Source organism: Camelus dromedarius, chromosome 30 (genome assembly GCF_036321535.1).
Source record: "Camelus dromedarius isolate mCamDro1 chromosome 30, mCamDro1.pat, whole genome shotgun sequence".
NCBI classification, from domain to species: Eukaryota; Metazoa; Chordata; class Mammalia; order Artiodactyla; family Camelidae; genus Camelus; species Camelus dromedarius.
In genome coordinates this window covers 12,445,513-12,461,668 of record NC_087465.1, presented here as the reverse complement: position 1 = coordinate 12,461,668, position 16,156 = coordinate 12,445,513, and the positions used below count along the sequence as shown (strand labels likewise).

General features: G+C 40.5%; 1 protein-coding gene across 1 annotated transcript in view; it reads right to left on the bottom strand.

Annotated features, from left to right (window-relative positions):
- The window catches only part of XKR9 (XK related 9), a 238,574-nt gene that overhangs the window by 6,861 nt on the left and 215,557 nt on the right, over window positions 1–16,156 (bottom strand). Inside the window, exons 19-21 of the mRNA XM_064480873.1 lie at window positions 9,112–9,238; window positions 5,418–5,530; window positions 192–1,121 (exon numbers count right to left, since the gene is read on the bottom strand). The gene's annotated coding sequence lies outside the window, so the exon portion shown is untranslated. The remainder of the gene's footprint in view (window positions 1–191; window positions 1,122–5,417; window positions 5,531–9,111; window positions 9,239–16,156) is intronic.

Genomic DNA, 16,156 nt, shown 5'->3' with positions numbered 1-16,156 from the left:
AAGGTAACTGCCCTGAGGTGGCCAGGAGGAGGGGTACCCCAGCATCAGCTCCAAGGTGACACTTAATGGGGATGAGGGTAAGGGTACCAGACAGGAGACCCCTGGAGTGATGTGAACAACACATGGGGAGCCTGACAGTGAAAGAAAGGCCTTGGATGTGGTGGTCAGCACTCCCTAAAAATGTTACTGACCTTCTCAGTTCGGTCAAGGCTTCATGTCAGAAGGTCCCACCAGGCTCAGCGCCCAGATTCTCCTCGCGGTCCTGAGCACAGCATCTCCACAACAGAGCAAGCCAACCGCAAGATTCGCCAGGGCTTTCTTCAGATTCTGAAAACCTCGAGTTTTCTGAAGTAATATTGAGGCCACATGGAACTAGTCCTGGAGCGGATGGTTTAAACACTTGCTGTGGCCCCAGCTCTTTCCCGTCGTCTCCAAACAGTATTTTAATAATGATACAATCCCCCTCTTCAGATGTGGAGAAACTGGAGAACTGAATAATTTCCTAAGACCACAAAGCACAGAAGAGGCAAGACTGTCTCAAAATAATAGGATGAGCTGAAGCAAAAGAAATCTTCAACTTATTAGCCGAACAAGTTTTCATCTATGAAGAGAACTCCTCAAGGAAATCTGGACCACTCTCTTTCTGAAGCATGTTTTAAAATTCAACCAGACTAAACAATGGAGACCACAGGGAACAGCCCTCCGCTTGCCAGGTATTAGGGGACGGGGGCTGCGCTGGCATCCAGCCCTCGTCTCTGTGATAAGGAGCCCTGGTTACCTGGGCTGCTGGGCCGGGAGCAGAGGCAGAGAGAGCGGGTTGTTCACACCGACTTTCAATTTTCATATGAGCAAATTTAATCAGTTCCTCGGCACGGCCCTCCTTTCAAGTCTCTGGAAACCTCTCAAGGGAGAAAATAACACTCAGAAACACAGGAATCTTTTCTCTTCTCTGCAGGCATTTGTCACAGCGCCAGCTGCTAAGTGCACAAATTTTGGCAAATCCAGTCACTTTGATATACTTTTCCCAGGGTTCCAAAAGAAAAGATAAACAAAGAACTTGTGACTGCAGGGGGAGCAGAGGTAGCCAGGAGTTTAAGAGGTAGCCCATCTTCTTTATGTTCCTGGCAAAGTGTCAGTGAGAAGAAATCATCTTGTTAGTGGCTTCTAAGACTGCAGGTTTAAGAATGCCTGGGGGCACTCTGTGCGCAGGCTCCTGGGGTTTGCGCCACTTCCCACAGGTAAAGCAGAGGGCAGCGGCTGTCAGCCATGGCTGTGTTTGGGTTGACACTTTTTTTTTTATAAAGCCAGGAAAAGTATTCCCCATCTCAAACTGGTTCTCAAAAGGCATATGGATTTTCTTGAACACAATTTCTCCATGAACTAAACAGGAAAGGCAAAAATAGTCAATATTTTCTTTAGATTTTATGAGAACAAACAGGATATGTCTAATTAAAACTTTTTATTATCTGGGCCCTAACGACTTTGGGAGGAGTTTATTTCTCCTAGGATGAGTTTTTATAACCACATCAAGATCCAAGATGTTAAGGAACCAACGGCACGGGTGGAGATGAGGGCAAGTTTAAATATTAGCCACATTTTGATTATATGCATTCACCTTTCTGTAGTTCTCAGACACATTTCCTCAGCTGTCAGCCTTATTATTACCCCACTGAACAAGACAGACTTTAAACAAACACTACTTTTTGATCCTGTACTTCCCTGGATATTTGCCAAGAATTTGAGATGTAAGAAATAAAATCTCACCTTCAGTTTTTAGTAAAATTAGATCCAGGCCAAGAAAATGCAGCACAAATCGAGCGTCTTCTCCGATGCTGTGCCGGTGATGTCATAATTGGAGCTGAGATTAGGAAACCTCACAGGATCTCAGCTGTTATTCTCACTAATTCCTTAGTCAATTGAATTACTTTCTTCCCACCCTCTGCCAATTTATGAAAAATCAGAACACTGCCTAGCCTCACGGGAGTGTGGTAATATATGTCTCTGTAGATGGAGGCTGGAAGAAAGGGAGGCTAGATTTCCCTGATCTTCTAGGTCCTCGCTGCAGGGTTGCAGGTGAGCAAGGTCAGCAGGGATGCTGACTGCCCTAGACTGGCCCTGCGTGGCTGCATCTTGAAAAGGTCCACTGCAGCCTCTGCTAGGTCCAGCTCTGCAATGTATTGTGTTTTGGGTTTTTTCTATTAACTGAGGGTGACTGGCTTCCAGATACTGACATGAGCCAAATACCTATAAGACTGATTCAAAACACCAAAGTATTAATTCACGGTGATAAATATAACTCCCAAAGGCTCAGAGTGGCCTTTGAGTGTAATCAGGTCATTATTTCCTCTAGAGGAAAAGTCACATAGGAATCTAAATTACATTTAAAAGGCACTGGGTGATGCTCACAGGAACTACCACCAAGGGGTGACAACCTGTGCTACCCAATCCATTTCTAGGAACAGTTCTCAAAGAGGACAGGAGGACAGTCTTTGGTCAGCGCTGACCCTCCGATAAATTAGTCTCCTAATGTTTTTCCAGAATTTAGGTAAATCACTACCATCCCTAAACAATAAGGTGATAATCCCTTTAAAAATGTGATTGAGAAAATTATAACATTCTTTTTCTGAAAAAAAAAAAAAAAATAACATAAGACCCCAATAACTTTGACAGGGCCAGGGAAAAGGTCCAGGGCCCTTGACTGAATTTGTGAGGTGCTGTGCATTTCCAATGTAAAAATCTGGAAACAAAATAGCTTTGTGGGCAACACACAAATTAGACTCCAACCAGAGGGCTTACTTCTGCAGTTGAGAAGATGACAAACTAATCTATAATGTTTTCTCTTCTGATATTCACCTTCAGAAGTGACATTTTCTGACCTTGCTTCCAAATTTGGAACTGCATTCTGCTGTGTGCCATGCTCCCATGTGGCTCGAGTGTCTTGCCTCTGCTGCTTGGCTGGTTTTATGGAAGCATAATTGTGGTTCAATAATAAAATGAAGGGGATGCTAGAGATCTTCCATGTCCAGCAAGGCAGAAGAAGAGTTCTAGCTCAGTATGTGTTTAAGGAAGGGTACCAAAAGAATTAATACCATTAAAGCCGACAAATTAAGCATTACAAGTAAGACGCTCATGTAAGGAATAATTCCTTAAACATGTGCATCATTGTGGAAATTCTCTCAATTCGCCCACTCTCTTTCCTCATATCTGAAAGACACCAGGAAATGCTAGGAAGAAATTCTTTTTCTTTTTCTTCCTGGGTGAATAAATTTGTTCACGGGCAATTTTTTTCTGTTTAGTAATAGTAAGAGCAACATCTGATATTTATTGAGCATTTAGTGCTTCACTCCAGATATCATACCAAGAACTAAAATAAATCTTCACAACTATTTCATGAGTTAGGTCCAATTATTAACCCTAGCAGGCACGAGGGTGAGAAAATAAGGCAAGTTGTTTAAGTTCGGTACGGCTCAAGCTCACGTAGCTTGTAAGGGTCAGGGCTAGGGCTTAAGCCCCAAAGAGCCTGCCTTCTTAACTACTAAGGAAAGTGTTTCCTCAAAATTTCAAACTATAAATACTTGTGTAATTTGGCCTAACCCATTATATCCATTAGTATTGACCTTGTAAATTTGATTACTATGCTAAAGCTGTTTCTTGTTCCCTTCTCCTTCATGAAAAATGGGCAAATATAAAATTAGAACAACCTCCTGTTCTGTTTCTCAGTGAATGACTTTATTATCATCTCAGCCAATACTGAAATCCCCATTTCAAAAAAAAAAAAAAATCACCACCCACATTACCTTCATTGTTAATATTTATAACATGTGGTGAAAGGGTTTAGAACTCAACTTCATTGTTCCAACAAAAATTCAAAATCTTCCAAATTGGCCAAGGGGTCCTACTTCTAAAAGGTTTACTCCTCAAATAAAGGCCTCCTGCCAACGTGTCTGACAAAGTGAGTCTCAAAATTTGAAAGTTATCAGAGCATCTTTTGGCAGGTTAAAGAGAGTTCCAAGTGTCACATGGACTCCTAGAACTGTATCTCCAAAAAACAGAATTCCTTCACATTTGTATATAAGAATTTAACCAGATGTTCATTATGAGGAAAAACAGCCGAGTTAACTAAGCAAGGACCTATTCATACTCTACTGTGAAAACTACCAAGCCTAACGTGACTCAAAGGAACTCAATTTGCTTTTAGAAATATTTAACAATAATTCTCCAACATTAGTATTTAACTTTCTGAAAAGGGACCCCTTAAATCTTTGGGGGGCAGGTAAAATAGTATGGAAAGCATCCATTTTTCCAGTTCTTTCTGATGTTTCCATTTTTCTAAGATGTTTCTTGACACTGGAAATGCATCAATGTCACAGGGGGTTAATCATTGTCCAATCACCATATTACTGTAGGAAGTAGCCTAATCAGTTAGTAGAATCCTTTTCTGATCTTATTTCTCTAAGGATCTCAAAGGAGAACATCAAAGAGGGTTCTGTTTCAGGCATGAAGTTCCCCTTCAATTTCCCATTAATCTCTTGATGCCCTGATGCCCAGGAAACATGGACTTTCTCCTTCCCTCCAATTTTCCAAAACCACATTCAAGAGAATTGAGCTGCTCTATAACATATGCTCAGAAGACAATTCCACCTTGATACCCTCCTGCTTTGTGTTTATTTCCTCTTATTCTCTCATTTCCCATCTCATTAAATTTGTATGTATCCTCATATTTTCAAACAGTGATCTTTTACTTTAAATATTTTCCATCTGCTTCAACTTCAGTCCTTTAGAACAGAAAAAAAAAAGGAAGTACATACAACTATTTCCCAGAAATAATCCCAAGATATTGGTGTAATAAATGTGATACCAAACATCTACCAAATTAGTGGATTAGAGACAAAAATCTGTTCTCTGGATTTCCAATCTTTGTTTTTTAAATATTTCCTATTTGTTAGGCTGTGATGTTGTTAAAGATATCATTAGTGTTTAAAGAGAACAATATTTCATCTTCTACTCATATTATTTAAAGAATAAAAAATTAGTCAAATACTTTTAGCTCACATAAATAAAGCAGGAATTCCTGCTGAGGAAAACCTGATTAGAAGCCTCCCCACCTGGACCCTATTAAAACAATTTGATTGGCCATCTCTGTAGGCTAAATGTTTCAACTATAGCAACATTGATCCCGGGTTCTTAATTTAGAATATTTGCATGAAGAAGGGGGGGGAGGGAGAGGAAGAGGAAGAATCATCTAAGCAGTACATCTTAACTCTTCAGTTCAATTGAAAGCAACAGTTATTTACTATAAATATATAGCCACTTAGGTTGCTAATTATAATAATGAACTATTTCCCAAAGTTCCAGTGGCACCCGTAGCTGCAATAGTAACAGAGATGGCACTTTGATTCAGATCCCAGGGCCCTCACCTTCAGGCCCACAGTCAACTTCAATAGCCATCATGGTCAACAGCAGTGCAGCTTCAGAGACACTGGAGGCCGGGCTCTCACTCTTAGTGTCAGCAGGGAAAATGAGACATCACCTAAGAGCAGAGATGTCATCCAAGTGAGAATTTTAAAACAGCCAATATCAAATGTAGACAGATAAACAAGATTATACTGTATAGCACAGAGAAATATACACAAGATCTTATGGTAGCTCACAGAGAAAAAAATGTTGACAATGAATATATATATGTTCGTGTATAACTGAAAAATTGTGCTCTACACTGGAATTTGACACAACATTGTAAAATGATTATAAATCAATAAAAAATGTTTAAAAAAATTTTTAAATAAATAATAAAAATAAAAATAAAATAGCCAATATCAAATGGTGACCAAAAGGACTGATCCACATATTGTATGTTCTGGATAGACCTTAGAGAAATTATGTGGGAAGAAAATGATGGGAATGTAGTTACCACAAAGTAGGTGAAGTTACAGCCAAAATACTACATTGAAATTATAGTTGTGATCCAAATCTTCGCCTTCAGACTGCCATGGACTGGAAAATACACTTTGTTTCAGTTATTTGTTTCTGTGTAACAAACCACCCCAACACTTAGTGGGCATAAAACATCCACTGTTGTGTTAATTCTTGAGATTGTATGAGTTGACCGAGCTCAGTTGGGTGGTACTTCTGCTCCACGTGATGCTGATGGATGTTGCGGTTATCTGGGGCTCAACTGGGCTAGAACTCCCAAGATGGTTCACTCTGCTTGCCGAGAGTGAATATTGCTTCTTGGCCATGAGCTTGGTAAGAATGTTGAACAAAATGTTTGGATGCAGCCTCTTCATGTGATCTGGGCTACTCATCCGGATGGCAGTAGGGTTTCAAGAGGGAGCAACCCCTGAGCTAAGGAGGTAAGAGAGCAGAAGCAGCCAGTCCTTTCAAAGATGTGGACTGAGAATGGACATGGCATCACTTCTGATGGTTTGTTGATTAAATCAGTCACAGGTTCAGCCCAAGCTCAAGGAGATAGATAAATATATACTTTCTGAATTTGTGGCCATCATTTCTCTGCATACCCTCTGTCCTTTGATTTCAAGAAAGGGAAAAGCAGTCGACAGAGAACTGGGTTACTATCACAAACAACTAGGGACGGGGAACTAGGATAGTGATGGGGTGCAGAAATCCATTGCAAGTCCTCCCTGTGCTTGCTCCACAGGCTTCCTTTACATGCCTTAAAGTCCATTTTTCAGATTCAGCCTGAACTGCTGCATTTAGAATATCCTCTCCATTTCTTGACATTACACTGCTGAATGGGAAACACCTCTGTCTGGTCAGGAAACCACAAATCTTTTTTATCTGTTTCACTTTGCCCTTGATGTTTTATACTCCCGAGCGGCAGGGCTAGAGGAACTGGGGCATGTGCAACCCTCTGAGGCATCACTGACTTCACATCAGACTCACAGGGGAGGGCTTATTAAAATCCCAGGCTGTGCTCTGGATCCAGTGAATCAGACAGGCACACACACGCACGCGCACACACACACACACACACACACACACACACACACACACACACACACACCCAGAGACAGGAAAACTCTCTAAGTGACTGAGATATGCAACCTTTTGCTGAGTGCATTGTTTAAAAGTTTTTAACTTTAAATTCTTTGGGGGAAAGGCTCTTACGTGGAAAACTCATATATATATAAAGTAGTTTTCCTTATATCAGATTGAGTCACACAATTTTCTTGGTCCTGCCTCTGCCCTTGTGAATAAAATTAAGCATAAACCATTCCAAAAGCTTATCTTGGCCACAATCTACTGTAAGTACCACTGGACTAACTGTGATGGAAACCAAGGTCCAGACAAAGCAGGAGGCGTGCAGCTGACACGGGGCTGCTGATTCCAGTGTGCGGTGGGACCATGTACCCTGCAGAGCTCCAGGCTGTTCAGAGCAGTTACCCAGGACGTAATCACCATGCAATGGAGTCTCTGTGTCCAAGCAGGAAAACTCTGGTAACAGCTTCCCAACAACAACTGTGGAATCCCCACTCACATGGCAGCTGACCCCGGTGCAGCACCTTTGGAGTGAAGAAGCAGCCTTGAAGTGGGCACCTGGCCAGCACTGTGCATGCCAGGAGAAGGAGGCAGCAGCCCAGGAGAGAAAGACAAATCCTCCTTCCCATAAAGTGTGTCTGGCACGCCTGGTCAAATGCCGACTAACTGGAGTAAAGAAGGTTGAGTCATCCCCAGAATCATGCGTCCTAAGGGCTAATGTGACCGTAACCTTTCTGTGCCTCGGTTTGCCCTGGAAGAAAATAAATCTGAGTCCTTGATGCCTCCCGAGGATGCTGTAAGGATTGGTGAGACAATGCCTATAAAATACTGTGAAGGGAGTTGCTAAGAGCTAGATGAAGACAGGTGTATCATTAAGACCCACGCAGAGCAGGCCAACTGATGAGTTTGAAAACCTTGCTCCCCCTCACTTGGAGATTTAAAGGAACACACCCAAAACAGGCTCTAACTGTTCATGCCCTAATCTAAACAGCAGGCTCTCTCTAGATGCTGGCCAATTAGTTCAAACCAGACCAAACCAAACACCAGTCATTTCTGATCATCAGAGCTGCATTTACTGGACGGCCCATGTTTTCTTTGATAGAAGGGCAGTAGCCAGCAAGGTTTCTTCCCCAGGCTGACAGCCGTTTCCATAAAGCCATGTGTTTTTTCAGAGCAGCCTACGGTGACATAGCAGCCCAGACATATGGTGTCATTATTCAGCCGACACAAATTTGACACTTAAGTGAATTTATTATATTTTGCTTTGCTCCTGGTGCCTGAAAGGCTTTGCCACTGTCTCTTCATAGAGCTTGTCACAGATGTTGATGTATTTTCCTCCTCTGTGGCCAGGTTTTACTGTGGAAACTGATACAACTTCACGATAGAATTTCTAGATGAATTATTCACGCATTGCATGCTTTCTGCACACAGGGGCTTGGAAGAAACCCATACTATTCAATAAATGGTCTTTCTAATCCTCTTTAACAGAGCATTCTCTCCTGGTTTAAACTGTTTCTCTTATCGCCTTTGTAATCATAATGTTTTGGATAAAGTATTTCATAGTTGATAGTTCAGTTAAAATATTCACAATATTTCACATTAACGTGCAACAAAATTGTCCAAGCACTGGGATGAAACTGATCCGTTCGAGCAATAATAAAGCACATGGGCCAAATTCTCATCAGTTCAACTTTTACTCACTTAAAACAAAATAAAACAAAACACACACACACACACACACACACACACAACTGAACCCTTTAGTTGATTCTAATTCCAAAGATTTATAGAGCAATTCCTGAAGTATCTCAATATTTGTTGTTTTAGACAGAACAGGCCTCTCCTAATGCTAATACCATCTGTAGAGATGAGTTTTTAATTGAAAAGAATTTTCAACTTGATGGAAAAGAGTCAGATGAACTCATCACTGGCCTCTGAGAAAAGATTAATGAAACAAAAACATATCAAGCTCCTTTAATACCTGGAGAAGCCATAAGGATACCTCCAGTGACATTATGGGCTATGGTATATGGGAGTGAATAACCTTAACATGACACAGTAAGCCCGGGGAAGAGTTAAGAGCTATAATTACAGTTTTTAAAGTATACTGACCTGTTGACCTTTAAGATTTAAGACTTTGCCTCAGGGTCATTTCTTAACCGAGTTTTTGTTTTGTTTTATTGCGCTTCATTGTTTGTGTTTTTTCTATTCCCAACTGAAATAAGTTTTCAACTTCATTCTGTAAAATTCCAAGGGATTGGAAAGTTAAGTTTTTCCTTATCTTTGTCTTATTTTATAATTTAATAAATGCTTGGAAAGTACATGTTTTTAAATCAGAAATCTCTTCTTTTAGAATTTGCTTTCTTTTCAAAGAGCACTGACATCCTGAATTGTTCCCAGAACAGATGGCAAAAGAATTGCAGAAAAGCACAAAGGAAGATGAAATTCTAGCTAATGACTATTATTATTTGAGCACATTCAGGCTAAGTGCTGTAGATTTCATTTACGGAGCTTTGAGGTCCATTCATGCATAACTCTCTCATTTGTTGTCCATGGCTCCCCACCCCCCCGCTCTTCCCAGCTTCTCAAAGCCTCAACGTTAGAGTCATCTTTGGCTACAACTTCTCACATCCTCACACCCACCCCAATCCCACAAGTTCTAACAGTTCTTTCTTTCTTTGAAATATGTCTTCTGGGGGGTGGTGCCAAGATGGCGAGTAAAGAGACTCACAGCTCACCCTCACCCACAAATACACCAAGAATTACATCTACAAACCCACTGAATTGCACAGAACACCTACTGAACTCTGGCAGTGTTTCTCACTTTCAAATATACGACGATTCTCACAAAATCTGATAAACAACAAGTTCATACTCTATAGCACAGGGAACTATATTCAATATTCTGTAGTAACTTACAGTGAAAAAGACTATGAAGACAAATATATGTATGTTCACGTATGACTGAAGCATTATGCTGTTCACCAGAAATTGACACAATATTGTAAATTGACTATACTTCAATAAAAACTTATACACATACCCTTCGAAAAAAAGAAATACATCTTCTATTCAAACCTCTTAGTTTTTCTCTACTCTGCTCCAAGCCCTCACTGTCTTCATTCAGACATCCATGTAATCTGTCCCATCTCATCTGCCAGCCTCCAGAATGTCCCTCACTCTGCCCTGTGTATCATGACACACCATTTTAACACCCACTGCTTAAGAAGCCATGCTAGTTTTCTACTACCTAGTGTATATCCTTTTATATATATTACATATATACATATATTATCTCAATGTGCTGGGTTTGTTCTAAACTTTTAAAAATACTGACTCATTGAATACTCATACCAACCTTGTGAGGTAAAAACTAGTACATCCTCTTTTTTATAGATGAGGACACTAAGGCACAGAGACAATAAATAATTTGCCCAAGATCACACAGCCAGACGGTAATGGATGGAGCCATGATTCGAAGCCAGTCTGTGTTTAACCAATATACTGGAATAACCTGCACCTGCATCATGTTTTGTATTTTTTTAAACAGCTTTCATTTCTTGTTTGACCCAAGCCCTCAGTCAGATGCTGTTTATCCCTAAATCCACCTAATTTGGTCTCTTTTTAGTGAAAGGTCTTCCATTTCAGTGGACCACTCTCCTTACGTGTAACTGTTTCCCGGTCTTCCACCTTTGCCTGTGAGGGTTTTCTCACCTGAGCTCTCTTCCCACTTTTCTTTCTTTGACATGCATATACCAAACAATATAAATTATAAATATTTACCCTTGTGCTATGTAAACTTCTTGCAAGATGTAACTCAGTTCTCAAAGTAGGCTTTCTGACATCACAGGCACCTCTGTTCTTCTCTGCCCTCTCTCGGTGCATATGTACACAAAACCCACTGTGATTACACTTTCTTCCAAGAACATACTCAAACTCCCCTTCTTCTCTGAAGCCTCCCTCCGCTCTCACGGGCAGAACTTACAATCATGACAACAGTGTTCTCACAAGGCAGTTGGCTCATCCCTTGATTATCACCCCATCCATCTGGGCCACCCATCCCTCTACCCAATGATGAGCTTCTCAAAGGCAGATGCTCCAAAACCTCTGCCTGGATCACAGCATAGAGGGGAGTCAATGTGAATTTTTTAATACATTATCATGAAGTTCCATTTTGCTTTCTACCTGTCATATGTGTGTGTGTGTGTGTGTGTGTGTGTGTGTGTGTGTACTTATGCATACCTATCTATATAGATACGTGCATACACATATATCTTTTTTATTTTCCAACAATGTTATAAATCCAGTGAAGACAGATCTTGCCTCCACTTTCCTTGTATTTCTCATCAAATCAAGTACAGGGCTATACCATCAATCCTCACTAAATGCTTGCTGTATGAATGGGTGAGTTATTAAAATTACCCCAGGAAATGAAGATCTTTGGCTTGCATTGCCAAGTGTTAAAAATGGCACCACTCAAAAATACAGAGTCAACCACACATTAAAAAGTACTAAGAATAACTCAATATTTCTTGTATGGAACAGTTGCATTTTCTTCTGAGAATCCATATGTTAAAGTCTCTCTCTGTATTTCCCACAAGAGCACTTAAATCCAGAACTCACAGTGTACCTGGCTTCAAACCAAGTACATTAGTTATTTTGGAATTGCAGAATTAATAGTCATTCTCCCACTTGCAGATCTACCTCAAATAAAATTGTATTTCATTTGGAGTAAGAGTTATAACTCATAAACTCAGTTACAGCAAGCGGCACCAGCACAACTCTTTATCACATATCCCATTGCCCAACTTCAGAAAAATACTAGCAATTATGATTATTAGCCATTATAAATGGAGAAGAAAAATCTCTTCCCTCAATGCACAGGATCTGGACACAGAAACACACATTTTACTTACACCAAGAACCAAAATGGAATGGCAGTATTGTGATTTATAGGCCAGGGGCTAGAACTGTGTACAAATTCAGGAAACCATTTTGGCAATTTAAAGGTAACATTCAGATACCTGAGAACAGAGCCAGGATAATGTCATTATCAAACATCTCATAACTTTAACAGCAGAACCAAACAATGGACCTATTTGAAGCCACCTTTATAAATAAGTAAATAACTGTATAGAAAATATTATGTCTTAATGTTTGTATTATTAATAGATACATTTCTATTGTCTTAAAAGTGAAGAAGAGAAAATCAACATTTCAAGGACTCAGGGAGGCTCAGCCTTAAGCCGTGTGGCACACAACCAATGGAAAACCACAGATGCGGAGAGACCAGCCTGCTGGACAACAGGGTGGGAGAGAAGAAATGCATTCATTCAAGTAGTCTTATTACTCAAGTTAGGTATAAATAGAAAAGTCAAACAACAACAGTCCTTCTACACAGCAGCTGCAGATAAGACTCAAATAAGTAATGTCATATTTACACGTCACGGAGAGAACGGTTGACTTCTCATTTTTTTCAGTCATTCCCATTCACACAGAACATGAGCTTTTCCCACTACCTCCTAGAAGGGAAGAAGCTGGCAGTCATGGGACTATGTGATATCCCAGTAATGTGGTGGTACTGAAGACCTGGATTTAATTTCGCTGTGTTTCCCACTTTAAGAGCTGTCTCACATTTTATCAAAGCTAATAACTTTTAGTGATTCCTAATTAGGATACAGCTGGTTTGGCCACTTAAAGATAAATGTTTCCATATGCAAATGAGTATATTTTCACATGCAAATGAGTCATCATTTAAAAAAGGACTCCAACGACCAGCCATTCACACACATGCTTACTGAGCACCTATCACACAGTGGGGACTTGGGGTAGGCACTGTGGGTGCGGAGAAAAATGTGATCCTTGCCTTTGAAAGGAGTTCATGGGCCCTGAGGGAAAACAGACAAATCAATTTTTAAAAGATGAGATTAATGCCTCACATTCAGTATGTACTGAACACAGAAAGAATGCATCTAGCCCCCACTGAAGAGCCTGGCAAGGCTTCCTAGAAAAGTTGACACTTGGTCTGGGTCTTGCAGGTTAAGAGAGTAACTTTGTTTCTTGCACACAGTCACTTTGGAGGTCAAATAAAATGGACGTAGAGGAGGTGGTTTTAGAACATATGCCTTTGCAGGAATTGAGATCCCAGTTAGTTGTAAGGTTGAATTTTAATAGAGAAACAATTTTATGGCTGTCTTCTCTGCCTGCCCCTGCACTAGGGAACTACAGAGAGTACAAACAGAGAATAAGTGATGGCCTTTGCCTTCAGGAGGGTATAATTTAATTAGACAGTAAAGATCACACACATGACAGCTAAATAACCAGATAGGGCAGTATTTGGTTCTGTGCTAGACCTCTAGCTTTTCCAAGCCAACTATGAATCACTTTCTATTCTTACCCAATCTTCTTTCCCACAACTTTGTTAATGATGTGTTTGCACAACAGACAATACTCATGTATAATTCTTATAAAGTTTTTCCATTTGTTTGTATATAGATAAAACCAAGAACAAAGCAATTATCCTAATAGATAGACATAGCAAGAAACCAAACTTGGGTTCATATTTCTCCATATTTATGGTACATCCCATGTAGTCTTGCTTCTTAAAGAAACAGCCCTCAATTAGAGGCCATTGTTCTTGTTGTCATTATAGCTATTATACAAAGTTAGATATAAGGATGAGTCAAGGGACTCAATCACAGCTTAAAGATTTGCCAAATTGGAGAATTAGATTTATAACTGAGTTATGTGGTTGTTCCTCCACTGAATCATATTTGCTATATCGGAGAAAACACTATCAGTATATTCTACCATTTAATGAGATAATTGCACTAAAAAGTGAATCTTTAATGTGTAAGGTCTTTTACCCCTACTTACAATGCAGTAGTTTGTTCTAAGAGAACATCTTACAGATCATTGGTTGTAAGAAGACATGGATCTGGGCTTGCATGAAGATTCTACCTCTATTTTCTGCCCACTTTAGCAATTTGTTTGACTCTTATGAACCTCAGGTTTGCCATCTATCAGATGGGTATAATGATGCTCACTGAATCATTCCAGAGGGTTACAGATTAGAAGGAAGGAATGACACACACTAACTCTGAGAGCTAGTTAAGTCTCCGATTTGGAAAGCAATCTAAGTGGAAGTGAGGTGGCCACACATAGCAGAAATGGGTGAACAGAATGGACACAGCTGTCTGAAATATTATCCATACAAAGAAAGACCTCTTTGGTCACCTAGAGAATCTCAGCTGTCCCTGCATCACCACCTCGGCCTTCAACAAGAACCCGCACGATGGTCTCCGCACCTCCATTTAAGGGGACATTGATATTTCCTAACTCTTAATGGCCATTCAATAAACAGTTCCAATTCTATTCTTTGTTACCAAATGATGAGTTCTTGGTTTGTACTTTCAGAAATATAAAATGAATATAGTATAGAACATCCACTTTTCCAGGAGCTACATGAGTTTGGAGGGGTACATGTAAGAGTACAAGCCACGAAACACTGTTACTCCTTTAGTTTCGCTCTCTCCCCACAAGTCTGACTTCCCCCGCCGGTCTGGGAGCCCCTGCTGGACAGCTTCAGTAGGTTCGAAATCCGGACTCCTCCCAGCTCCCACTCAGCATTCCTCCTACGGCCTCTCCTGTTACTGGGAGAAGTGACGCCTCCTACTGGGCTTGAGACTATGAACTCTCCAAAGCCACGCCAACCTCCCAAGCCAGCCATGCCCTAAGGCATGTCCTCCATCAACGCAGCATCTTGCCAAAGTAGTAGCAGACTCAAGCATTCCTGATGTCACCCCTACCCGAGGCCTCTCTGCTGAAGTGGAGAGAATACCTCTCCTGAGACCCTTGCCTGTGATTCTGCAGGCGATCAAGCCCCGCCAACCCCTACCCTGAGCTGCACACTGCAGGCAACCTGCTCAGCTCCATATGGAGGCCCCCTGCTTCCTCCACACTCTGCTACCTGGTCCCAAAAGTGGCGCTGCGTTATGTACCCTAGCATCTCAGACATTTTAGTAAAGAAGGGGAAAATCTCTCTTACTGGTTTCACTGAGAGTCTTCTCCACTGGGATCTGGCCTCATCACCAGGAAAAACCGTGGCACACAGAAGACAAAACTGAGAAGTCCATGCAGAACAGCCCCCACCCCACTTCATACAGGCTTGGTTCTCCAACCTTTTCTCTGCCTTAGGATGACTCACCCTTCTTAGGAGGCTTCTTGGACTTTTTTCAAATAGTCCCCAGACAAGCACATGACAAGCCTTTCAGATCTGCTGGAATCTCAGGGTGTATGTAGCTCGGGTTCAAGCTGAGGCCCTTGCTGTAGTCATAAGCTCAAGATTTATAACTTACAGCTTCTTGATAAATTACTTTAATATGAAACACAGTGTTTGGAAATGGAAAAGTATTTTATTTTCCTAAACTCTATTTGCTCCCTCCTCCCCATCTAGAAAGTATACGTACACCAATCAATACACTTAAATTTAGCCATTTTCTGTTCTCTTCACCCTTACCAAAATTTAAAGTGATGATATTAATCTACGGCTTTTGTCTCAGGGATTCCGTTATTCTACGAATGTGCTCAAGTTGGAATATTTCCAGCCTACAGAGTTTTTGCTCCCGTTCTTCTGTGATAAAAGCGTTTCATTGATCAGTTGATAAAACAGGCTGATTGCACTTACTTGTGTGAATAACATAATCCATGGAGAAAAGCTGTTAATATGTGCCAATTTATTTTAACTATTAAATTATCCTCAAGGATAATTCTTGATAATACATTAAATTATTCTTTCTATTACCATGGAAGTTTCATACTTCAAAAGGCCGTTGGCAAGACATAAGGAATGAAGTCAGAAATATGCAGTGGTGAGAAAGTATATTCCAATTTCCCAACATCTAATTAAAAAACCCTTTATTTCTAAATTAGTCATTTTAAGTAATGTTACAATATGTGTCCCTGTGTGCACAAACCAAAAAAGAGAAGCACTCCTTGAAGTATTTAAGAACACTCTCTAACCATTTTAGTTGGTTCCTAAGAGTGGCTTCATTAATCATTACTTCACTCAGGTAATTTATTTTTCATGCCACTCCAGCAAATTCTCCGGTTGTCTTTAATCTTTCCCAGCAACTACCACAACTAGTTTTTATCTCTG